This window comes from Pinus tabuliformis, chromosome 2_2 (genome assembly GCF_031772625.1).
Source record: "Pinus tabuliformis cultivar Carrire ecotype Pingquan chromosome 2_2, CPIR1, whole genome shotgun sequence".
Taxonomy (NCBI): domain Eukaryota; kingdom Viridiplantae; phylum Streptophyta; class Pinopsida; order Pinales; family Pinaceae; genus Pinus; species Pinus tabuliformis.
This window is the reverse complement of record NC_142300.1, coordinates 1048558258-1048573270: the sequence shown is the minus strand read 5'-3', so window position 1 is coordinate 1048573270 and position 15013 is coordinate 1048558258.

The following is a 15013-nucleotide window of genomic DNA, read 5'->3' as shown; positions in this document are numbered from 1 at the left end:
AGTGATAACAATCTCCTAAAAACCAAAGCAGAAGAACTCAGGAAAAATATAGAACAAAGGAAAATCTTAGTGGTAGAGGGACAAGATCAATTGAGATGGGGAGAGAATAAAGAGGGCACCTTTAATCTTAAGGAAGCTAAAAACATTCTCCTTGGGCTGGATCACCTAGTTCCAGACAAAATCTAGCAAAACCTTTGGAAACATCTAGGGTGGATGAAAATCAAAATCTTCATGTGGGTTATTTATCACAGGAAAATTCTGACTTGGGACAACATAAGGAAAAGGGGTGTACAAGGGCCTTCAAGATGTCTGTTATGTGAAGATCAGGAAGAAACCTTGGAACATTTACTCAACAATTGCATTTTTACATCCTGGCTATGGGATTCATTTGCTACAATCTTCCAACAATCTAATAGGGACAGAAGGAACATCATTAATACCCTCATCAATTAGAGGAAAAATTTATCGTACAATGAAGTTCTTAACTCAGTGTGGGATCTTGTGCCAAGCTTCATCATATGGAATGTGTGGAAGGAGAGGAATGAAAGAATTTTTAAGGGAGAAAAAATCCCCCTCAACACCTGTTGGAGTTAATCCTGAAACAGGTCAAGGAGACTGTGGGAACCATTGTTTGTAACCCCCCCAAAAAACCCCCCTCAGATTCAGATTCAAATATTCTCAGGCAGCTGGGGTTGCAGAGGCTCTCCCCCCAGGCTTTGACAGGAGGATCCTTTTGTCGGACTCGGAAAAGGAATTTTGGCATCCCCCTCTGGCAGGCTATTTAAAATACAACATTGATGGGGCTTCTAAGGGGAACCCGGGAACAACAGGGTATGGAGGTGTTCTCAGAAATTCAGAGGGAAGTATACTTAGTATCTTTCATTACCACCTAGGTACAGCCACCAACAACATGGCCAAGCTTATGGCTATGGAGCAATGCCTGGATTTGCTGAAGCAGGACAACTGTCAAAATGTCATGATAGAGGCAGATTCAGAGTTAATTATCAACTCAGTGCAAAAAATTCACAATGGAACCGCACCGGATAAAGTCTCTAAACATTGGAAACTAATTCAAGTTTTCCAAAGGATTCAAAGCCATCTTCAGGGCCTGTGCACTATCAGTTTCCACCATGTTCGCAGGAAGGCAAACAAGCTAGCGGATCTTCTGGCTAACCAGGGGGTTAGCTGCACAAGGAAAAATGGGTTGACAAAGTGGCAAGAGGTGAGGCCCAGTAGATTGAGAGCTCAATGTGACGAGCAGGCAGAAGAAGACAGGGAGGTGTTTAGACTCAATACCTTGGGAAATAACTCAAATGGATTTTCCCTTGGTTGAGCCTTCCTTTTAGGTAATGTTTACGACAGAAAGTGATCCTTGTCTGGATACTCAGACTCAGGGTGTAAGAGTTATGCAGACCTCAGATGTTCCTAGTAAGAGTTATGCAGATCTTCATTCAATGACAAGCCCCTCATCTATTCAGGGTTCCAGGTTCAGGCGAGGGAGATCCACATGTGCAGGAAGAGGCCTATTTTTTCTGGAGGCTGGTCTTTTAAGAAATCAGAGTCTCGGCATGGAATACCACCCCCAGGCGGTTTCTAGTTGATCGCACCACTTTCAATTGAGAAGTGGTTTTGGAGATTTAGTAGCGATGCCACTCACCCTCCAACACGTGGCAGGGAGCGGGTACCGAAAACTTCTCTTCCCCGCAGACTAACGTCGGCCCTTCTTGTCTGGAGCGATATCAATATCATCCGTTGGATTTAGTCAATGGAGATCTATGGCTGAGTTGGATCTTGGGGTTTCCCGAGTGGTTTTCGCATGCCCCATGAGTGGGAAGCAGTTTCTTCTCATTAGCAGTGATCACATTCAACGAATGACACGTGGCAGAGGGACAATTTGAAAAACCGTCGTGATCGCATGTTAACTGGCGGCATATAGGGTTCAGCGATATTCCTTTCCGCCGTTGGATTTGCTGAATGAGATCAACGGTCGTTTTTTGTCAGGCATGATTGTGGGGCCCGTTGGTTTAAAATATAGTTTAGGTTTATAAAGTTCTGTTAGTATAGTTTTTTATTGTGCATTTTGGGTTGCGCTTTTTCCGAGATGGTCGTCCTTTGGTCGTGGATGTTTTTTACCGCACCATTGGTTGGCATCTCCTTGGTTTGCTACCCACGCTGTTCGTGGGTGTGTGTAACATATGTAAATCAGTTTTGAATTAATGCCATTGAAGGATCGTCTCTTGCACCAACAAAAAAAGAATGCATTTGTTGCTGCTTGCTCGCTGCTCGATACTTATGCTGCATAAAAACTCCCTGCTCTCACACTGTTCACTACTCTCACTGCTGCTCACACTACTCTGCTCTACTCATACTATTGACCACACTGCTCGCATTGCTCACCACACTGCTCAATGTTTGGATAAAAACCTCCAGCCAATTCAAACCCAACTACTCAATAATTCTTCCATTGTTTTCTTGGAATTTTTTTATGGTTTAGCGATGTCCTTTGCACTGCTTGCGATAGAGGGTGAAACTGTAAAACTCTATAGTTTATATATTAATGTGCACAATGTTGCGATGACATTATTAGTCCTTCAAAAAATTTCCATTCAAAGTAGGTTAAAAAATTATACATTTTTATCTCTCCTAAAAATCTAAACATAACCAAATGAAACAAAATCTTATAAAATTACCAATAAAATTATGTAATACATACTTTAATTATGTAATGTATACCATAATTTCTATCTCTCATAGTGAGTGTAGAAAACATATTTAAACTTAACCGAATGAAACCAAATCTGATCAAATTACCAATAAAATTATGTAATGCATACTTTAATTAGAGAAATAATTACACATTTTTATCATATGAACAAACACCCTTGAAATGCAATTAAATAAAAAATTAGTTACTTAAACCATTGATACCTACACAGAGTAACACTCTAATGCATACCTACCAACGAAAACAATTGGTAAAAGGATTAGGTAATGTATACCAACCAACGAAAACAACTGGTAAAACAGATTCATAAATCGTGGATTCCTACCCATACATCTGGTGTTATATGATGGATACTTTGGATGTTATAAAATTCACAAATGAAAGGCACTGGTTCCACAAGGGGAACTATTTGTATGGTTTTTATGTTATGGTAATAAATAAGTGGTTTGTCAATCAGCATTAAATGAGTAGAGATAATATAAAGATAATAGTTGATAATAGTTGAATAATTAATTTACCAAAATCTAAAAATAAACTTATGCCCCAATTTATTTAATACCCATAAACATACTATTTATTTTTACGAATTCATAGCGACAGATTCCTACCAATGGTACGGGTGTCATACAATTACCAACAGAATGAATCTTCGATCATGTGTGGTCTTTAGAGCATTTAATCGTCTCTACCTGTCACGGCCTTTTCGTAGCACATGGAGTTCAGTATACGGCGATTCCTATTTCCACCACAGTTTTTTAATTAATGCCCCCTGACATGCGGGGGCGATAGGGAAATATAAGGGAAAGTGGAATAAGAAAGTAGCAGGAATAAACGGCGAGCCTTATATTTCCCTATCGCCCCCGCATGTCAGGGGGCATTAATTAAAAAACTGTGGTGGAAATAGGAATCGCCTCAGTATACTATGTCCTCAACTGAAGGACAGAGGTTACAATCCTCGTTGGCTGTGTGTGGCCCATGGCATTCATTCCTTTAGGGAGCATTGAAGTGACAAATTTTAAGTTAAAATCACCGAAGCGTGCTAAGATCATAAACTTTTGAATAGTTTGAGATTCCACGCAGAATGTTTATGCAGATAAATTGCAACCTGTTTCATCCGTGACCCGTCTTGTCAATATATTTTGTCCATGTGCAAAGGGTAGCTCTCACCAGACTCCCCCTCGCAATTTTTATGGATGATTAGTGTTCAGTGTATCTGGATTGTTTTTTTTTTTTTTTTAATTTTTACTTTTTCAAAGTAAAGTGTAAATATAAATAGTGTTTTTAGAAATAGGTTTTACTTCTGAGACAAAGTTGGGTTTTTATTTTCAAATTAATTTTTCAAGTTTTAGCATGCAGCCAAAAGATATTTTTGATTTCCTAAAAATTGTGATGATCCCGGAGAATGTAAATATTTGAGTTTTCACTATGGTAAAAGACAGAATTAAGAATGACATTGAACACTGTTTTAAAATTTAATAGTATTTATATTTATCAATATGTGCTTTAAAATATATTAAGTAGGAAATACTTCTTCAAATGTTGGCAACTTCTGAGAGGGAAGTTGGGAAAGAAAACAGTTGTGAAACTGCACTCAAACTACCTTCCCTAACTGGAAGGGCTTCCAGAGAAAAAGGGGAAGGGAGGGGCAAAAATCTGCGCTGTAAGGACAGGCAGAGGAAAAAGAGAGGAAAAAGGAATTGGCTAAGTCTGGTAAGGACCAGATACCCAGGCACGAGGTGTGTGCGTCTTGTTGAGGGCTGTGGGCCTGCAGGAGAGCTGGGGGGAGATTCCGGTCCTGACGACAGATCTCATGGTTGGGTGGTCAAGAGAAAGCAAGAATTACAGGTGAAATTCTGTGGCGCAACTACAAACTCAAGCGGACCAGGTAAGTAAAAGCTTCCGGAGAAATCCATCTCATTTATTAATATGTATTCCATAGTATTAATTGCCAACTGAAATCTACAGTAACTGAAATTACAGTAGAGGCACAATGGACATTTATTAAGGTTACTCGATCTTCTTATCATTATTATGCATTCTGTGTTGTGGATTGCTTCAAAACAATTATTACAGGGGTGATCGGTAAATGATTATTAAGGAAGGTTTGGCCCTGTCATAGCTCTCTGTGCATTGAAATTTAGAAACCAAACACCACTGTGTGGTATATTAGTGTTTATAAAATTTATATAGAGGAAAAAAAAATATGAATAAATTCTGATGAAGGATAGGTCTGTTAGCTGCAACAGAGGATTAAGGTAGCAATCATTAGTCCGGTGTTTCCCCAAAATCGGAAGAGAACTCTTCAGGTTTGGTAATCCCTATCGGCTGTAGAATAGATAGTCAAAAATAAGAGATAGTGGTACTATCCGGGTTCGAGATAAAGATGGGATTATCTTCTAGAAGGAGCAAACCATAGAATATAAAAAAAACGCACACTGTTAGACAGAAGTTATCAGGAAGTCAGTGAAGGGAAGAGCAATCCTGAGCCTGCAATTGCAATATAACAAAAGGGAGAAACTCGAAATTCATAGACTAAAACACCAGTGGTGACATAATATAAATCAACGCTGGGGCTGCAAGCTGTAAATTATTTTCATAAATTACGACAAGAAAGTGTACGACAGCCGCATTGATATTTCAATCTCCGAGAATTAATTGAAACAAAACAAACAAATAACCATTTCCTATACCGTAACCAGAGTCTTTCAGACATTAAGAACGATAAGAAGTTCGAGAGATGTATAATCGTAAACAGAATAGAACAAGTAATGGTTATATTCAGGAAACATTGAGACAGTTCCGTTATAACAAGTAGGAATAACCATAGAGCATCGAAAACATATTGACAGTAAATATAATTGAATACACAATTAACTTGCAGGAAGACAGACTTGCAAGTCCCGTGAAAATGGAGCCAAGGCTCTCAATAGCAAGATTAAACCTGTTTTAAAAAAAACGTTTCCTCATGAACCGAAAATTTCCATATACAGAGTTAGACATCAGCAACCAAAGAGTTGCGAATCGAATCAAAACAATACCATTATACTGGAAGTAACTAGAGAGGGGCCGTAAAGATCTCGACCCTATCCAGTGTTTAGTAGTCAATCACTGCCTTGAGTTATAAGACCCCTTACATTAACTCAAACAAATAACTTATATTTGAGACACTGAAGGAGAAAAACAAAAGAAACCCAATCTACTAGGGTACTGCTGTGGACATTTCCCGAATCAACAGAAACCGACTACTTTCATTATAATTCAAACAGGACAGGCCGAAGGCATTGAAGCCTAAAGGTGAATGACCCTTGTTAATCTCGGAGAAAATCCCCAAGGACCCTGTTCTGGGCACTCCTGCCAATCCCTTGAATCTGAAAGCAAGCAAAAATATGTATGTATAAACCCTGTAGTGGAAACTGCCAAACATGAAAACCCTGACCTTCACCCAGAAAACATACCGCATTGTTTGGAGGCCTACCTGGTGAGCGGCGTGGGATGCCAGAGTGCTGAGGACTTTGCCATTCTCCGTAGTAGAGGGCCCCTCGCCTATAGCGTCCTCCTTCACACATATGAAAGCAAAAAGAATATATTAACATCCATGAACTCATCTGTACGACCCTGTGAGGAAGAGATTCCATACGTTAAAATAAAATAGCACAAAATGTTTACAAACGAATACCATCACCTGCATAAAGCAAATTCCAGAAGAACTGGTTGGCTAGCTCCTGGACAGCGAACAGGTTCTCGGATGAACAGCTAATGGGTGAACCCCAGTGCGCAGAGAGACGAAGCCAAAATCTGGAAGCGGCGCCAAAACCAAATGGGTAGTATGAGGTTCGGGACGACTTAACATTGTACCCCAAACCCTCCGATAAGTCTCCACCCTCGGATCCAGATCTGATGATCCGCACCGTTGAAGGAGAGCGGGGACCGAGGAGCGCAGTGGACGAGGGTACGATGCCACGCTTGTTCACATGACTGAGCAGAGGGAGTATACGGAGCAAAGCCAGGTGTTCTGCGTAGGAGAAAACAACTAGCCAGTAATTTAATGCAGACCAACAACCAGTATGCCGGAATATAACTCCGGTCACCTGAGTATTATATCCAGCGCATGTAACCGGAAAGATTTACACGCGGGTAAACTCATGATGTGGCATTATGTGGTGCTGAGTAGACGCGTATATGGTAAAAATAATAATTTTTTTTTTTTATTGCTGTGGTGGAGTCGTGACAAATTGGTATCAGAGCAGAGGTTCAATGCTGTGACCTCTGGGACAACACGGGAAGAAATTTAACAAAATTGAATGAAAATAAACAAGCATTGTGCAGTTACAATCTTATTATATTTGTAAGAAGACAGTTAATATTGCTAACTCCTCTTCTGGTTCCATTTCTTAGGTTGAGACAAAGGAAAACAACAGCGAGACAATAGACAGTGAGTATGCAAAGAGTTGGTAGCGCTCCACACAGATCGATAGCGGGTCAGGGACCTGCAATAAATCCTGGGGATAACCCAAAGCTATGGGTACAACTCGGCGAGGAGACACGTAGCACGAACCTTGCAATATTAGAGACGATACAGGAGCTGAAGAATGAGATGGCTTGATTGCGAGACGATAATGCACGATTGACGGTGGAGCAAGAAAGGATTTTAAAGAGTTTGTCGGACAGACAGAACCCACCTCTAGCTAATCCCAGTGCATAACAACAGAGGATGTCAGAAGAGCAAAACCATCGAACAGAGCTTGAAAGGTCAAAAGAGGGGGAGGACCATTCTGACAATGCATCTGAACAGCAAACCTCAAAACGTGAAAGGGTGGAGCTGCAGGGAGAATTTCGAAAGATTAAACCCCCACACTTTGACGGGGAACAAGAGGAAGCGGCTGAAGCATGGTTAATTAACATGAACAAATATTTTCAGCTATATGAATATGACCACAACTTGAAGGCACGACTGACCATTTTTCAGTTACAAGGGAAAGCGACCCTGTGGTGGGAAGAAGTTAAGATCGTCAAGGGGGTAAGCGAACGGACCATAACGTGGGAGAAGTTTCAAAGGTACTTCAAAGAAAGATATCTGACTGAGCACTTCTACGACGAAAAGGCAAGGGAATTCCACGACTTGCAGTTGGGACAACAAACTATGGACGAGTTTATCAACCGATTCACTTCCCTGCTTCGCTATGTGCCCTACATTAAAGAAGAAAAAGCTAAGGTGCAAAGATTTGTCAGTAGTTTACCCCTATATATACGAGAAAGGATTGAGTTTGACAATCCTAGGACGATGGATGAAGCTATCCGTAAAGCCAGAATCTGCTACCAGCAGAATAAATAGAAAGGAGACGCTCCAAATAAAAGATAGAATGAGAAAAGAGGTAGTAAGACAGACGGGAACAGTAAAGGAAGTCGCAGCGGTGGTGGTAATGGAATTAGCAAGGGACAGAACAGCAGAAATGTACAGAGAGGCCCATTCAAATCCAAGCCAATCAGTGAATCCAGAGTGAGCGAACAACCTGCCAGATTGGATGGTGAAGGGGTAGCCACACCCCCAGTACAATGTTGGGGTTGTGGAGGACCACACTACGTCAAAAAATATCCGCAGCGGAAGGGAACCGAACAGATATCTCAAATCCATGAGGCATCGACCATCGACGATGTGGGACGTAACGTGCCAAGGATTAATGCAGCCCTGGACGATCGTCAGGCGGAGTACCAGCTGACCATGGTGGAATTCGAAGGTAAAATTTCAGACCTTTCTGTAGCTGTTTTAATTGATCCAGGAGCCACTCTAAGTTATGTTAGCTCAAAGGTAGTAGAGCATTGTAAGCTACAACCTGTAAAATTCAAGAATCCATGGCTAGTACAGTTAGCTACGGGGGCCAAGAGACGAATGCTGGCAAAAATTAATAACTGCCCTTTAACAATAGCAGGGCAACCAGTAGTAGCAGATTTAAATGTGCTCCCTCTTGGTTCATATGATGTTCATATTGGAATGGACTGGCTAGAAAAGCACTGGTCACTAGTGAACTGCAAAACAAAAACCATTTATTACAAGGATGACCTTGGAGAGGAGCAAGAGGTGCAAAGGATTAAGCGACCAGTGCAGGTCCGGCCAATCACTGCATCCCAGCTAGCAAATGCATCAGAAAGGGGTGTCAAATTTATGCCATTCAGATAGGCTATGCAGATTCAAAAGATAAAACAGCCATGCTGGATAACATCCTTGTAATACAAGAATTTGCGGATGTATTTCCAGACGAGATACCCGGACTGCCACCTAAGAGGGATATAGACTTTACCATCGAATTGATATCAGGGGCAGCACCAGTATCGCGAGCACCTTATAGAATGAGCGTACCTGAGTTAACAGAATTAAAGATGCAGCTACAAGAACTATTAGAAAACAATTACATTCGCCCCAGTGTATCTCCATGGGGAGCCCCAGTATTATTTGTCAAGAAAAAAGACAAAACTCTTCGAATGTGTATAGATTATCGTCAGTTGAACAAGCTCACAATCAAAAAAAATATCCTTTACTTCGGATCGATGAACTTTTCGATCAAGTGAAGGGTGCAACAATGTTCTCCAAGATCGATTTGCGATCAGGTTACTCCCAGATTAGGATTAAGGAGGAAGACATCGCTAAAATATCTTTCAGAACAAGGTATGGGCATTATGAGTTTGTGGTGCTACCTTTTGGGTTAACCAATGCCCCCGCCACTTTTATGTGTTTAATGAACAGGGTGTTTCATCAATTTTTGGACAAATTTGTGCTGATATTCATCGATGATATACTGATATACTCCCGTTCTAGAGAGGAGCACAAGGAGCACCTCAGATTAGTGCTACAAACCATCCGAGAACACCAGTTGTATGCTAAGTTCAGCAAGTGTGATTTCTTCAAAGAAGAAATACAGTATTAAGGCCATATAATCACAAAAGAAGGAATCACGGTGGACCCTAAGAAGATAAGGACCATAATGAAATGGTCCGTAACAAAGGATGTGGTAGACATCAGGTCCTTTATGGGGTTAGCCGGTTATTACAGACGATTCGTGGAAGGTTTTTCAAGGGTAGCGTACCCTATCACCTCCTTACAGAAAAAAGGAAGGGCATTCAAATGGACTCCAGAGTGTCAGAAAATCTTTGAGCAACTTAAGCATCTGCTCACCACAGCACCCATCTTGAGTATAGCTGATCCCAATAAGGACTACGTGGTATGTATTGATGTAAGTAAGGAGGGTGTGGGAGGTGTGTTGATGCAAGAAGGAAAAGCGATTGCTTACGAATCAAGAAAGCTAAAAGAGCATGAGCAGAAATATTATGCTTACAACTTAGAGTTAGCAGCCGTCATACACACATTGAAGATGTGGCAGCATTATCTCATGGGGAGGAAATTTCTATTACTAACAGACCACCACAGTCTGACAAATTATTTCAGCCAGCCTACCTTAAATGCAAGACAAGCACGCTGCGCAAATTTCCTAAGCGGGTTTGATTTTGATATTAAGCACTTGAAAGGGAGGGAAAACCGAGTGGCCGACGCTTTAAGTTGGAAGGTGCAATGTTTGTATGAAATCTCCTCCAGTAAATGGAAGAATCACGTAAGGAAATGATAAAAACAGCAGCAGATCAAGATGCTGAATACCAGCAAATAAAACAGCAGGTACATCAATTTTCCAGCGAGAAAAATCAACAGGGATATGAAATAGATGATGCTGGAATGCTGCATTATAAAAAAAGGTTATACATACCTAGTCAAAACAGTCTTAAAAATCTGATTTTGGATGAATTTCACATCAGCCACTACGCTGGAAATCCAGGGTACCAAAAAATGATCACCGCGCTTCAAAAAGAGTACCACTGGCCAGGGATGAAAAAGAATGCAGCTGAGTATTTAGCGTGGTGTTTGGAATGTCAACAGATTAAACCAGAGCATCAGTACCCAACCAGGTTATTACAACCCTTACCCATTCCGTAATGGAAATGGGAAACTATTTCTATGGATTTCATAACAGGGCTGCCTCGGACAAAGAAGAACAATGATTCTATTATGGTGGTGGTAGACAAACTGAGTAAGGCGACACATTTTATACCTATGCAATCCACCTACAGGGCTGTGCAAATTGCCCACATTTTCATGCAGAATGTGTTTCAACTGCATGGACTTCCGAAGACAATAATATCTGACCATGATGTAAAATTCACGTCAACCTTTTGGAGGGCATTATTTACAGAACTGGGAACACAACTGAATTTCAGTACAGCTTATCATCCCCAAACCGACGGTCAAACAAAGCGAGTGAACCAGGTGGTAGAAAACATGTTAAGAGCTTACGTAATGCAGAAACCAACACAGTGGGAGGAGTATTTACACCTGGTTGAATTCACATATAATAATGGGTATCACACATCATTACAAATGAGCCCCTTTGAGGTCCTGTACGGGCGGAAATGTCGTACAGCCTCAAGATGGGGTGGACCTGAAGACAAATTAAGATTGGGCCTGGAGATGCACAAGGAAATGGAGGATATGGTGAAAAGAGTGTGCACTAATTTAAAGGTTGCTCAGGATAGACAAAAGAGCTTTGTTGACCGAAAAAGAAGGTTCAAAGAATACCAGGTCAGTGACCATGTTTATGTAAATATCCAAGCCAGAAAGAGTACCCTGCAATGGAGCGATTGTGCCAAGTTGGCACCCCGTTATTTTGGACCATTTCAGGTCTTGGCAAGAGTTGGGCCAGTGGCTTGTCAGCTCGCCCTGCCAAGCCACATTCGGATCCATAATGTTTTCCATGTCTCTATACTGAAAAAATACATTTATGACCCTAAACATGTGATCAAATGGCGGGACATACAGGTGAGGATTAATTCTGGTAGGTCCGGTTAAAAGTTTATTTTAGAAGGAACTGACTGGTAATGTTGTTGGTTGCAAATAGAACCGGAAGGAGAGGTCCTGGTTGAGCCACTGAGCATCCTCGACCAGAGAGAAGTACAACTATGGAAGCGAGCTATTACCCAAGTTAAGCTGCAGTGGCAGCACTATGGGCCTGATGAAGCCACTTGGGAAGATGAAGAGCTCATAAAAAAAGCTTACCCAGAGTTGTTTGTGAACATCAGACATCGGGACGATGTCCAATCTTAGGAGGGGGAGATGTGATGACCCCGGAGAATGTAAATATTTGAGTTTTCACTGTGGTAAAAGACAGAATTAAGTATGACATTGAAAGACTGTTTTAAAATTTAATAGTATTTTTATTTATCAATATGTGCTTTAAAATATATTAAGTAGGAAATACTTCTTGAAATGCTGGCAACTTCTGAGAGGGAAGTTGGGAAAGAAAACAGTTGTTGAAACTGCACTCAAACTACCTTCCCTAACTGGAAGGGCTTCCAGAGAAAAAGGGGAAGGGAGGGGAAAAATCTGCGCTGTAAGGACAGGCAGAGGAAAAAGAGAGAGGAAAAAGGAATTGGCTAAGTCTGGTAAGGACCAGATAGCCAGGCACGAGGTGCGTGCGTCTTGTTTAGGGCTGTGGGCCTGCAAGAGAGCTAGGGGGGAGATTCCGGTCCTGACGACGGATCTCATGGTTGGGTGGTCAAGAGAAAGCAAGAATTACAGGTGAAATTCTGTGGCGCAACTACAAACTCAGGCGGACCAGGTAAGTAAAAGCTTCCGGAGAAATCTGTTTCATTTATTAATATGTATTCCATAGTATTAATTGCAAACTGAAATCTACAGTAACTGAAATTACAGTAGAGGCACAATGGACATTTATTAAGGTTACTCGATCTTCTTATCATTATTATGCATTCTGTGTTGTGGATTGCTTCAAAACAGTTATTACAGGGGTGACTGGTAAATGATTGTTAAGGAAGGTTTGGCCCTGTCACAGCTCTCTGTGCATTGAAATTTAGAAACCAAACACCACTGTGTGGTATATTAGTGTTTATAAAATTTATATAGAGGAAAAAAAAATATAAATAAATTCTGATGAAGGATAGGTCCGTTAGCCGCAACAGAGGACTAAGGTAGCAATCATTAGTCCGGTGTTTCCCCAAAACCGGAAGAGAACTCTTCAGGTTTGGTAATCCCTATCGGCTGTAGAATAGATAGTCAAAAATAAGAGATAGTGGTACTATCCGGGTTCGGGATAAATATGGGATTATCTTCTAGAAGGAGCAGACCATAGAATATAAAAAAAATCGCACACTGTTAGACAGAAGTTATCAGGGAGTCAGTGAAGGGAAGAGAAATCCTGAGCCTGCAGTTGCAATATAAAAAAAGGGAGAAACTCGAAATTCATAGACTAAAACACCAGTGGTGACATAATATAAATCAACGCTGGGCTGCAAACTGTAAATTATTTTCATAAATTACGACAAGAAAGTATACGACAGCCGCATTGATATTTCAATCTCCGAGAATTAATTGAAACAAAACAAACAAATAACCATTTCCTATACCGTAACCAAAATCTTTCAGACATTAAGAATGATAAGAAGTTCGAGAGATGTATAATCGTAAACAGAATAGAACAAGTAATGTTTACATTCAGGAAACATTGGGACAGTTCCGCCATAACAAGTAGGAACAACCATAGAGCAACGAAACATAGTGACAGTAAATATAATTAAATACACAATTAACTTGCAGAAAGACAGACTTGCAAAGTCCCGTGAAAATGGAGCCAAGGCTCTCAATAGCAAGATTAAACCTGTTTTAAAAAAAACCTTTCCTCATGAACCGAAAATTTCCATATACAGAGTTAGATATCAGCATCCAAAGAGTTGCGAATCGAATCAAAACAATACCATTATACTGGAAGTAACCAGAGAGGGGTCGTAAAGATCTCGACCCTATCCAGTGTTAAGTAGTTAATCACTGCCTTGAGTTCCAAGACCCCTTACATTAACTCAAACAAATAACTTATATTCGAGACACTGAAGGAGAAAAACAAAAGAAACCCAGTCTACTAGGGTACTGCTGTGGACATTTCCCGAATCAACAGAAACCCGACTACTTTCATTATAATTCAAACAGGACAGTCCGAAGGCATTGAAGCCTGAAGGTGAATGAGCCTTGTTAATCTCGGAGAAAATCCCCAAGGACCCTGTTCTGGGCACTCCTACCAATCCCTTGAATCTGAAAGCAAGCAAAAATATGTATGTATAAACCCTGTAGCGGAAACTGCCAAGCATGAAAACCCTGACCTTCACCCAGAAAACATACACGCATTGTTTGGAGGCCTACCTGGTGAGCGGCGTGGGATGCCAGAGTGCTGAAGACTTTGCCATTCTCCATAGCAGAGGGCCCCTCGTCTGTAGCGTCCTCCTTCACACATATGAAAGCAAAAAGAATACATTAACATTCATGAACTCATCTGTGCGACCCTGTGAGGAAGAGAGTCCATACGTTAAAATAAAATAGCACAAAATGTTTACAAACGAATACCATCACTTGCATAAAGCAAATTCCGGAAGAACTGGTTGGCTAGCTCCTGGACAACGAACATATTCTCGGATGAACAGCTAATGGGTGAACCCGAGTGCGCAGAGAGACAATGCCAAAATCTGGAAGCGGTGCCAAAACCAAATGAGTAGTATGAGGTTCGGGACGACATAACATGGTACCCCAAACCCTCCGGTAAGTCTCCATCCTCGGATCCAGATCTGATGATCTGCACCGTTGAAGGAGAGTGGGGACCGAGGAGTGCAGTGGATGAGGGTACGATGCCACGCCTGTTCACATGACTGAGGAGAGGGAGTATACGGAGTAAAGCCAGGTGTTTTGCGTAGGAGAAAACAGCTAAACAGTAATTTAATGCATACCAACAACCAGTATGCCGGAATATAACTCCGGTCACTTGAGTTATTATCTCCAGCGCATGTAACCGGAAAAATTTACACGCGGGTAAACTCATGATGTGGCATTATGTGGTGCTGAGTAGACGCGTGAATGGTAAAAATAATAATCTTTTTTTTTTAATTGCTGTGGTGGAGTCGTGACAAAAATAATATATTTTTTTTAATAATAATTTTTTAAGTAATTATTAATATATATTTAATTTAAATTTGTTATTATTTAATTAAAATTTTAAATATATAAATATATTCCATATTATTATATTTAAATATATTTATGATTATAAAATAATAAAGTATAAATGTGATATGTCCAAATTATGTAAATATTTAATTTACTGCAAATTAAACAATTTGATGTTATTTTAATTACATAATTATTTTTTAAATTTGTATGCATAAGTAAATTAGCAGTGATTTGTAAATATT